This window comes from Macaca fascicularis, chromosome X (assembly GCF_037993035.2).
Source record: "Macaca fascicularis isolate 582-1 chromosome X, T2T-MFA8v1.1".
NCBI classification, from domain to species: Eukaryota; Metazoa; Chordata; class Mammalia; order Primates; family Cercopithecidae; genus Macaca; species Macaca fascicularis.
Window position 1 is genome coordinate 8,621,496 of NC_088395.1, and position 12,464 is coordinate 8,633,959.

The 12,464-nt window shown below is 37.2% G+C and overlaps 1 pseudogene; it reads right to left on the reverse strand.

Annotated features, from left to right (window-relative positions):
• Positions 1 to 9,210: 9,210 nt before the first annotated feature.
• Positions 9,211 to 12,212, reverse strand: LOC102132157 (nucleolar and coiled-body phosphoprotein 1-like; annotated as a pseudogene).
• Between the last annotated feature and the right edge of the window lie 252 nt (positions 12,213 to 12,464).

Below are 12,464 nucleotides of genomic sequence, written 5' to 3' on the forward strand. Positions count from 1 at the left end.
TTTCACTGAAGGTGGAATTGTAGGTGACTCTTTGTGCTTTTTTATAATTATCTGTCAAATGTTCTTTTTTGAGCAATGTTCTGTTTTGATAGAGAGGAGAAGTAAAAAACCAAAATAAGTTCAGTAATAATTGAGATTTTCTCCATTCGACTGAAGTTGAATAATGGAACCAAAAGAGGAGTAGGTGAGAAATATTTAAAATTTAAATGTTCATTTTAGAAGGATTTTTCTACCTGAATGAAAACAAGAACTGCCAGATCCATTGATATGGTTTGGATCTGTGTCCCCACCCAAATATCATGTCCAATTGTAATCTCCAGTGTTGGAGGTGGGGCCTGGTGGGAGGTGATTGGATCTTGGGGGCGGATTTCCCCCTCAGTGCTGCTGTTGTGATAGTGAGTGAGTGCTCGCAAGATCTGGCTGTTTAAAAGTGTGTAGCAACTCCCCCCACCCCGTTCCTCCTGCTCTAGCCTCGTAAGATGTGCCAGCTTCCCCCTTCACCTTCCCCTATTATTGTAAGTTTCCTGAGGCCTCCCCAGAAGCCACACAGATGCTGCCATGCTTTCTGTACAGTCTGCAAAACTGTGAGCCAATTAAACTTTTATTCTTTATAAATTACCCAGTCTTGTGTATTTCTTTATAGCAATGCAAGAACAGACTAATACACCCATACTTTATGAATCTGGCATTTCAGATAAAAATTAAACAAAAACAGACAGCCTCAGTGAGGAAATAAAGTACAGTACTCAACACAACAAGGTAGCTTTGTCTTCTCTAGATAGAGTGAAACACCAAGAAATGTTTTCCACAAGAGGGAGATAGTTGGTCAGAGTTGCATTAAACAGGACCATGAACACCCTGTCAGTGAAGAAGCAATGCAAGTAAAATGCCTGGTGTTTTTTTCTCACCAAAGAATAAGGAGCTGCAAATATGAGGCAGCCGGAAGGACCAACACAGATACACACGTGCACATTCAAGTCAGAAGCAACAAGTCTTAGCAGAATACAAAGAGGATCTAGTTTACAGAGTCTTTTAAATACTGTGTTCAATAAATGTTACTTATACAGAAAAAAATATATAGAAAGATAGGTAGGTATATAGATGAAAGATAAATAGATGAATTATTGAGTCTGAAGAGCTGTATTAGTGAGAATTCTTAGGTTCTCAGGAGAATTCTGAATAATAATAATTTATCTACCAAGTTTAAATGCAATGTACACATTTGCTGATTCTTCTGCTTGTCGAAGTCTGCTGTTGATCCTCTCTAGTAAATTTTTCAATTCAGTTATTATATTTTCTGCTTCAGAATTTCTATTTGGTTTCTTTTTGTAGTTTCTGTCTCTTTGTTGATATTCTCATCTTGTTCATATATCGTTTTAAAATTTCCTTTAATTCGTGTGTTTTTGTTTAAGTTCTTTGAACATACTTAAGGAAGTTATATTAAAGATTTTGTTTAATATGTCTAAAAACTGTTGTTTGCTCAGAGGTGATTTTGCCACTTTTCTTCCATCCTTCGAATTGGTCTTTTCTTTTTCTTTGAAAATATTGTGGGTTTTCTTAAAATTAAAAAATTGGGTATTTGATGAAACAAACAAACAAACAAAAAATGTGCATTTGAAAAAGCAACCACTATAGCCAGTCTTTGCTGACTGGTTCTTTGCCAAGAAAGGCCTTCACTATTCAGCATGCATGTCCCGAGCAAGGGTAAAGTCTTGAAGTTTTCTCAGGTCTTCCTTCAGCATGCATCTCACCTAGGACTTCGTGCACGCGCGCACGCGTGTGTGTGTGTGTGTGTGTGTACACACATATGTTTGCTTAAATGCTTTAATTTCCAAAAGAGTCCTAGCCCAGCTTCTTAGTGTGTCTTAGTTGTCCTGTTGCAATCCTTAATTAGTAATCTCTAGCTCCCAGTATCAATGGGTCTGTAGTCCCCTTGAAGCTTTTACAAAGCATTTTCACTGACACTTTCTATGGCTTTTTGTTTTTCAGTCTGAGGCCTGGCATATGCTATTTTTCTTCTCTGAACTCCAGGACATGAAAATTAGAGGGCAGAATACTAGGTAGTTCCCAGACAGTTCAGAATGTTGCAAGTAAGGTTTTTTCTCCTTCCTCTCACCCGAGGGAGAAATTCCTGGATCAGAAACTGGGCTGCTTTATATCTACCACATCTCACTGCATCATGGAAAGAGCGGGGCCAAGGTAAGGAGAAGCAAAATAAAAATTGTGCACCAATTTGAAGGTAGCTTTTCCTTCACTGGGTGATTATAGAGCAGACCTATGTACACCAGACCATCAACTGTTTTTCAGAAATCCCATAACGTTATTTTAACTAGTCTAATTTCTTTTAGTGTTCTGTAGAAGAATAAAGGCCTGGAGCCTCCTAGTTTACTATCTTGTTATCAAAAACATTATTTTTGAAATATATTGAATCACTTGTCGAAATAATTTTTAATTTAAAAATAAATAGATTACTGTGCTTTTATTTGCACAAGCGCTTTTGATATTCTGCTCTACTCATTCTCTGATCCTACCATATGAAGTATTCCAGGTAAATTTTGATGAAAGTTTAAATTAAATAGAGCTGTGAAAATGTCTTAGAAGATTTCTACTTACATGGAGGTAAGGTGGAACATAAGCCAAGGAAACATATCTGGATTCCAATTTTATTTTAAAATATTTCTACAACAGTCACTAAAATTGTGTATGAAAAACAAAGATAAGGTTCAGTAACAGCTTAATTTAAATATGACACAAATATAGAGCAAGATTTAGTAGAAGTTTAATATCACAATAGACTGAAGATAAATGGTTTGCTTCTAAAGAGTCAAACATGATGCTGACTTCAGCTTGTTCTTATCCAACCTTTGCTTGTTCCTTCCTGATCACATTTACTGCCTTGAAAAATGTTCTCTTTGCCCGAAACATTATTCCCTCTCTCTTCCCTTCTTCAGTTTATGTTCATACTTGTCAAGAGTATATTTGAGAGTTGCCCTGTTCTGAAAATTATTCCTAATCCCTTAAACTAGATTTGGTGTATTTTTTTTGCGACCATAGCATATTATACATAGCATGTTATAGCTAGCCCCTCTTTTTTTGTATTATTATTATTTTTTTTTTGTATTTTTAGTAGAGGCGGAGTTTCACTGTGTTAGCCAGGATGGTCTCAGTCTCCTGACCTCGTGATCTGCCCACCTCCACCTCCCGAAGTGCTGGGATTGAATTATTATAGTAGACTCATTTGTGATCTCCTTGCCCATAAAATTGTGTTATCATCTCTATAGTCAACAGTGTCATAAAAGTTTATGGAATAAATGAGTCTTCTATCTGAAAATCTTTCTTTTCCACTTGACATTTGTAACTCATTTGATTCATTTGAAAAACTGACATAAATCCATATATAGTCTTTATCTTATCCAGTGTGAACATTCATTTAGCTGCAGACATACTAATTTGCTTGATTATAAGGTGCTATTCTGGACTCTCACTGATGGGCTACATGATATATGGTCTATGCAATACTCACCTTTCTAAAATCAGAAGAAAAATGATAATTTCACAGCATATGATCCTGTTTCAGATAGAGGATGGTGGACTTTTCCATATGCAGCCAGATCCCTTGAATAGTACCTGAAATTTAGAGAGTAAACATTTGCATGGCTGTGTGCTACATGCTGTAACAAAAACTGAGAGACAACCACCTTCACCATATGGCTTCTAACATTTATTTAAGGTGTACCGCAAAATTGAACTAAGGACATATTGAAAGTATAGGAGTATCTCAGGAAACATAAAGCAATATTATTTATAAGAAGCCTGAATTTGAAATTTTAAAAAAGAGTATAATACTGAGGAAAAAAGTGAAAAAGATCATAGAAGCGTGGTTACTTTTTCTAATAATTTTACATGTTCATCAAATAGAAGCTTAATTAAAAATATATACTAGGACACTGCAAAAGAAAATTACAGGCAAATATCTTTGATGAACAGAAATGCAAAAATCCTCAACAAAGCATTAGCAAACCAATTTCAACAGCATAGCGAAAAAAAAGTATTCACAATGATCAAGGGAGATTTATCTTTGGAATGCAAGAATAATTCAATGTAAGTTGAATGTTGTAAATATAAAAACATGATAGATCACATTAACAGAATGAAGGACAAAAACCATATGATTATCTCAACAGATGTGGCAAAAGCATTTAACAAAATTCACCATCCTTTTACAAGGAAAACTCTCAATATATTACAGAGAGAGGAAATACACAATAAAGGCCATACTAATAAGCCGATAGCTAACATTACTCTACTCTCACACCTTTTGTTCAACATAGTTTTGGGAATCGTAGCCAGAGTACTTAGGCAAGAGGAAGAAAGAAAAAGTATACAAACATAAAAGGAAGAAGTGAATTTGTCTTTATGTGCTGATGACATGATCTTACATTTAGAAAACCCTAAAAACTCTGCCAAAAGCTTTTAGAGTGACAAACGAATTCAGTAAACTCGCAGATCACAAAACCAACATACATAAATCAATCATTTTTTTAGTACTAATAATAAACTATCTAAAAAGAAAATTAAGATATAATTTTATTGACAAGGGCAAAAACTTAGGTATAAATGTATTAAAGGAGATAGAAAACCTTTATACTGAAAAATAAAAGGCATAGATTTAAAAAAAATGGAAGAAAACACAAATAAATAGAAAGATACCCCATATAGAAAGATATCCTACATTCATGGATTTGAAGAAATAATACTGTGAAAATGGCCATGCTACCCAAAGCAATCTACAGATTCACCATAATCCCTATCATAATTCAAATGTCGTTTTTTTCACAGAGGTAGATTAAATCATCTTTAAATTTGTATGGAATTATGGAAGACCTTGAATAGCCAACAATCTTGGACAGAAACAAGAAAGCTGGAGGCACCAAACCCCCTGATTTCAAAAAAAATTATAAAATAATTGTAATTAAAACAGCATGATACATGATACTGCCATAAAAATAGACCCATTGACCAATGGATTAGAATAGAAAGCCCAGATATAAACCCATGCATTAATGGCCAATTGATTTTTTACAAAGGTGCGGAGAACACATGATGTGGGAAAAATCCCTCTTTTGTGACAGGTGTTTGAACAACTGGATATCTACATGCAGAAGAATGAATATTTAAATACACAAATATTTATCATTGTGTTACATTTATCTACCGTGTTTAGTACAGTGCCATATTGTATAAGTTTGTAGGCTAGGGACAATAAGCTATACCATATAGCTGAGATTTTTAGTAGACTATCCCATCTAGGTTTGTGTAAGTACACTATATGATGTTCTCAAAATCACCTGACACATTTCTCAGAACATATTTTCATCATTAAGCAATGCATGACTGTATATATAAAATGCTCAGCATCATTAATCCATAGAAAAATTTAAATTGAAACCACAATGAGGTATCACTTCACACCTATTAGAATAGCTTTTATCGTTGGTGAGAAAACAATATGCAGATTCATCAAAAAAATAAATAAATAAATCTATCCTACGATCCAGTAATTCCACTTCTGGGTATAGATTCAAAGAAACAGAAATTAATGTGTCAAAAGGATAGTTACAATCCCTTGTTAATTGTAGCATTATTCACAATAGACAATAAATGGAATCAACCTATGGGTTCACCCACAGATGAATAGATAAAGAAAATATGATATATACACAACAGAATACTATTCAACCTCAAAAGAAGGGAAAATTCTGTCATTTGCTACAAAATGGATGAATCTAGAAGGGATTGTGCTAAGTGAATTAAGCCAAGCACAAAAAAATAAATACCACGTGATCTCACTTACATTTGGAATCTAAAAGAACTGAACTAGGAAGTAGAGAGTGGAATGATGGTTATGAGAGACTGGGAATAGGGTGGGAAAGAAGACATGGTGAGTTGCTGGTTAAAGGGTACAAAGTTTCAGATAGACAATAGTGATAAGTTTTGAGATCTATTACACAACAAGATAACTATAGTCAATAATAAGGTATATTTCAAAATTACCAAGAATTTCAAATGTCTTACCATAGAAAAAATGATAAGTAAGTGAGGTGGTAAATAAGTTAATTAGCTTGATTTAATCATTCCACATGGTGTACATATATCAGAGCATTACATAGTGCCTTATAAATTTATACAATTATGACTTCTGAATAAAAAATAATATTAATAATGAAAAGTAAATAAATAAAATATAGAAATGAGATAACTTAAACTAAGTAGAATAAAGACAATCTAGAGAAAGAGGTACTATTCAAATGTGTACTTACTACTCAGATATGTTATGAGTATGATGAAGTATTGATTTAGGAAAACAATGATATCATACCATCCTCTTCAGCCAAGAGTCTTTGAAACATAAAGAAACAAACTTTGCTTTAAAAATTAAGCTTTTATTTATTTATTTATTTATTTATTTATTTATTTATTTTTCACCTTGCATTTTAGTTTCTGGCAGTACATGTGCAGGTTTGTTACATGGGTAAATTTTATATCATTGAATTTCAGTGTATGAATAATTTTGTCACTCAGGTAGTGAGCATAGTATCCAATAGGTAGTTTTTCAATACTTCCCCTCTCCCACTCTCCCTCTTCTTGTATTTCCCGGTGTCTATTGTTCTCATTTTTATCTCCACGTGTGTACTCAATTTTTATTTAGCTCCTACTTATAAGTGAGAACATGCAGTGTTTGAGTTTCTATTCCTGCATAAATTTGCTTAGGATAATTGCCTCTAGCTGCATCCATGTTGCTGCAAATAACATGATTTTGTTCATTTTTATAGCTGCATAGTATTCCATGGTGTGTATGCAGCATACTTGCTTTATCCAGTCCAGAGTCTATGAACATCTAGGTTGATTTGTTGTCTTTGCTATTGTGAATATTGCTGCGATGAACATATAAACGCATGTGTCTTTTGATAGGATAATTTTTTTTCTATTGGGTATGTACCCAGTAATGGGACTGTTGGGTTGAATGGTAGCTCTGTTTGAAGTTCTCGGATAAATATCCAATCTGCTTAACACAGTGGACGGACGAATTTGCATTTTCACCAACAGCATATAATTAATCCCTTTTTTCTGCAGCCTCACCAGCATCTATTATTTTTTGACTTTTTAATGATCACAATTCTGACTGGTGTGAGATGGTTTCTCATTGTGATTTTGATTTCCATTTCTCTGGTGATTAGTGGTGTTGAGCACTTTTTCCTGTATTTGTTGGCTGCATGTATGTCTTCTTTTGAAAAATGTCTATTCGTGTCCTTTGACCCATGTTTTAATGGAGATATTTGTTTTTATCTTGTTGAATTCTTTAAATTCCTTATAGATTCTAGATATTAGACCTTTATCAGATGCATAGTTTGTGAATATTTTTCCCTTTCTGTAGATTGTCTATTTACTCTGTTGATAGTTCTTTTGCTATGCAGAGGCTCTTTAATTAGGTACCACTTGTCAATTTTTGTCTCTGTTGCAATTGCTTTTGGAGATTTAGTCATAAATTCTTCACCAAGGTTATGTCCAGAATGATATTTTCTAGGTTTTCTTCTAGGACTCTTATAGTGTGTGATCTTACCTTTAAATCTTTAATGCATTTTGAAATAATTTTTGTATATTGTGTAAAGCAGGGGTGCAGTTTCATTATTCTACATATGGCTAGCCAGCTATCTCAGTAGCATTTATTGAATAGGGAATGCTTTCTGCATTGCTTGTTATTGTCAACTTTGTCTAAGATCAGATAGTTGTAGTTGTAGGTGTGTGCCTTTATTTCTTGGTTCTCTATTTTTTTCCATTGGCCTATATGTCTATTTTTGTACCAATACTATGCTGTTCTGTTACTGTAGTCTTATAGCATAGTTTGAAGTGGAGCATTGTGATGTTTCTGGCTTTGGTCTATTTCTTTGCAATCATCTGTTCAGGCTTTTTTGTTGTTGTTGTTCCATATACATTTAAGAATCGTTTTTTTTCCAGCTCTATGAAAAATGACATTGGTATCTTGATAGGAATAGCACCGAATCTGTAGATTGCCTTAGGCAATTGCAATGATATTGATTGTTCCAGTCCATGAACATAAAATGATTTTCTATTTGCTTGTGTCATCCTTGAGTATCTTCAGCAGCGTTTTGAAGCTTCCCCTGTAGAGATCTTTCACCTTCTTGGTCATATGTGTTTCTAGGTATTCTATATTTTTTGGCTGTCATAAATAGAATTGCATTATAGATTTGACTTTCAGCGTGAATGTTATTTGTTAATAGAAATGTTACTGATTTTTGTACATTGATTTTATATCCTGAAACTACTGAAGTTATTTATCAAGTCTAGGCACCTTTGGGTGGTGTCTTTAGGGTCTCTAGAAATAGAATTATATTATCAGTGAAGAGAGATAATTTGACTTCCTGTCTTCCTATTTGAATGCCTTTTATTAGGTTGGTGCAAAAGTAATCGCGGTTTTTGCCATTAAAAGTAATGGTGAAATCCACTATTACTTTTGCAACAACCTAATATTTCTTTCTCTTGCCTGATTGCTCTGGCTAGGGCTTCCACAACTATGTTGAATAGGAATGGTGAGAGTTTGTATCCTTGCCTTGTTCTAGTCCTCAAGTAAAATGCTTCCAGCTTTTGCCCATTCAGTATGATGTGGATTTTGGGTTTGTCATATATGGCTGTTACTAATTTGAGGTACGTTACTTCTATGCCTAGTTTGTTGAACATTTTTATCATGAAAGGTTACTGGATTTAATTGAAAGCCTTTGCTGTATCTAATAAGATAATAATTTTTTGTTTTTAATTCTGTTTATGGAGTGAATCACATTTATTGATTTGCATATGTAGAACAAGCCCTGCATCCCAGGAATAAAGCCTTCTTGATTTTTGTGTTATTTTGCTCTGTATAATGTGAAAATGAGAAGATGCAGTCCTCAACTTAGTATTCAATACTAGTAAGGGTCAGGTCATCAAAATCTGTGTTTCAACAGTAGGAAAGCTTGCTTTCACATTAAAAAACAAAGCACGTATTGCAAACATTATGTAATAATGATAAAATTACAGAAGAAAATATATTCAGACTGACCCATGGCATTCACACTACACCAGAATTTTGCCTGGAACAAAACAGTGAATTTTATCCCAAAAAGTAGGTTAGGTCCATGCTCACTAAAAACTTCAGTCTCAGACCCAATGAAGGAGGATAAAATACATAGTGCATGTATAACATACATTACATATACATTAACCTTCTTTAATGCCCCCCACCAGGGTTTTGAGGGAAGGAAAGATGAAACGTGGACTTGTGCACTCACAAAGGCACAATTTTCTTCCAATTATAAAAGGTCATACATGTGACTCTTAACTATGTCTTGGGCAATAGCTAAGATTTTATCTGTGGGACTCCACCTTTGAAAATCACAACAAAAATCAAAAGGAAATGATTTGATATAAAATATTCAAATTTCTCAGTATGCAGACTTCCACAGAACAGGAAGAAGGAGACAACGAAAATACATTTCCTTTAAAAATAACATTCCCCTCATTTTGTCCCTGACACTCAACACTCAAAAACAAGTCTGCATAAAGCTAGGAATACAGAAAAGGACGACAGAGGATGTTACATTTCAAAGTCTTAGGACCTACTCTGAACTTCTGTCCTCATCAAGACCCTTGCCTATAGAGCCGAGGGCTCCCTGGTCCCCTGGAGAAAGTGAGTGGTCTCAGATCTTCACTGAAGCAGGGGTGAAGATGTCCCAAGTCACTCACTGTCAAAATTAAACCCAGTAGATGCCCTGCTTCTTCTTGGTTTTCTCATGCCAGAAGGATTTGCCTTTGGTGAACCTCAAAACCTGATTGGCTCGTTCCCCCAGTCTCTGGTTGCACCTCAGTTGGCATCAGTGGAGTTCTCTGCCACCTCAATTTCCTCCTCCCTGACCCTTACGAATGTGGGTCACACCCTTTTTTTCTTCTTTCTTCCTTTTTGGAAATGTGTTAGGGGTCTGAAGCTTTATCTTCTTGGCTGGAGGAGTCTCTGCCTCTTTGGCAGCCTCATCTGCTTCCACTTCTTTCCTGAACCCAGCTTTGAAACTACCACTGCTGCCTTTTTTTCTTCTTCCTCCTCTTCCTCCTCTTCACTGTTCTTAGCTGCTTTTCCATTCTGGGCAGTCAGTGCAGAGGTGCCATTGGCCTTGGGGACTTTTGGTCTTGCAGAGTCCTTGCCCTTGGGCTTCTCTTCCTCTTCCTCACTGGAGTCATCAGAGGAAGAACTGCTGCTGCTCTCAGCCTTTCCTTTCTTTGTGGAGGCTGGCTTAGAAGGGGCTGTCCCTCCTGCTGCCTTCTGCAACTTCTTCTTAACTGGGGATTTAGATAGCTTCTCTTCCTCCTCCTCCTCGCTGCTGGAGCTGTCTGAATGAGAGCTGCTGTCCTTACCACCCTCAGGAGCCTGCTTGGCAGGCAGATATGGAGCTGCTTTGTCAGTTACCTTGGGCTTAAGGGGGGCCACAGTCATCTTTGTCTTCTCCTCCTCACTGGAGCTGTTCTCTTTCTCACTGGAGCTGCTCTCTTTCTCACTGGAGCTGTTCTCTTTCTCACTGGAGCTGTTCTCTTTCTCACTGGAGCTGTTCTCTTTCTCACTGGAGCTGTTCTCTTTCTCACTGGAGCTGTTCTCTTTCTCACTGGAGCTGTTCTCTTTCTCACTGGAGCTGCTCTCTTTCTCACTGGAGCTGTTCTCTTTCTCACTGGAGCTGCTCTCTTTCTCACTGGAGCTGCTCTCTTTCTCACTGGAGCTGTTCTCTTTCTCACTGGAGCTGTTCTCTTTCTCACTGGAGCTGTTCTCTTTCTCACTGGAGCTGTTCTCTTTCTCACTGGAGCTGCTCTCTTTCTCACTGGAGCTGTTCTCTTTCTCACTGGAGCTGCTGTCAGCCTTTCTCATCAGAGGCTTCTGGCCACTGCTTCCAGGTTGCTTGAGAGTTGCAGCTGGCTCCGCTGCAGGCGACTTGGTAGTGGCAGCTGGCTTATTTGAGGAATTCTTGTTGGTATTGGCTAGCTTGGAAGGAGCTTCATCATCCTCGGAGCTGTTGGAGTACGAGCTCTGAAGAGCTCTCTGCTGCTTTCTTTGCTGGAGGTTGTTTAGTATTTGCTTTAGAGATGACTGACTTAGCAAGAGTTCATCCTCTTCCTCCGAACTTGAATCAGACTTGTCGCTGCTGTCTTCACTGCTTTCGGAAGGCTGTTTCTTCTCCACAGCTTTCTTGGGAGGCTGGGTTCCCACGGACTTCTTTGATGGGGGAGCAGGAGTGGGGCACTAAACTTTAGGGACCTGGGTTTTTGGGGGTTTTTTTCCTTTTTTTTTTTTCTACTATTCTTCCTCCTCACCGAAGGAGTCCTCACTGCTGGAATTTTTGGGTAGGGGTGGCAGCTGCTATCACTGGGACCTTGACCACAGCTTGCTTTTAATATACAGTCTTCTTGGGGATGGCTGCTGCCCTCTCTTCCTTTGAGTCATCACTGCTGCTGCTGCTGCTGCTGTTGCAGCTGGCTGCTTTGCCATTGACTACTTTAGGTGCTGCTTGAGCTGGAGTACCTTGTGTGGCTGGAACTTTAGCCCGAGCTTTAGCTGCTACAGATGTTGTCTTTGGTTTCTGGTTTTTTGATGCCTCATCCTCAGAGCTTGAGTCAGAATCAGCATCAGAGCTCTTAGCCTTCTTAAGAGGAGGTTTGGCTGTCTTGGCTTGGGGCTTAACTCCCTTCTGGACAGACTTTTTCTTTTTGTCATTGTCCTCATCATCACTGGATGCTTCACTGCTGCTGCTCGCTGATGCTTTGGCGATAGCCTTCCCTGGAGGCTGAGACAAACTTGCTCACAGCCTTCTTACCTGGAGGCCCTTGAACTTCTTCCTCCTCCTTGCTACTGTCCTCACTATTGTCACTGGATGAAGTCTTCTTCTTAGCTTTCTTAGTCATTTGTACATTTATTTGCCTGGAACTTTTGCTTTGGGGCCTTAGCAGACTTGAGACAGAAGCTATAGACATCCAAGAGGGAAGAGTCATTGGCATCCCGCTGTGTAGCTCCTGTAGGTTTGGCGAATATATTGGCCACCTCCAAGAGCTGGTTATCACACAGGAAGTCGAGCACAAGGGGATACAGGTCTGTGGGAATCACACAAGCCAGTGTCTGCCATTCTCTGGGCAATACACGTGACTACCATTGTCTATTGGTGCTATTTTTAAGTTGCCTACTTAACAATTATTTAGGGCAATGCAGAGGGTAATCAAGAGATTGATAGTCTAAAGTGTGGGAGACAAACTATTTGAAGACTAGCAAATAAAAATCTTACAATCTGTAAGATATGCTTCTGTCTATGTTTCTACTTGCTTAACTTGTCTATAAACTTATGTCTTTAGATTTCAGCCTTTGAGGGCCATGACAAGAC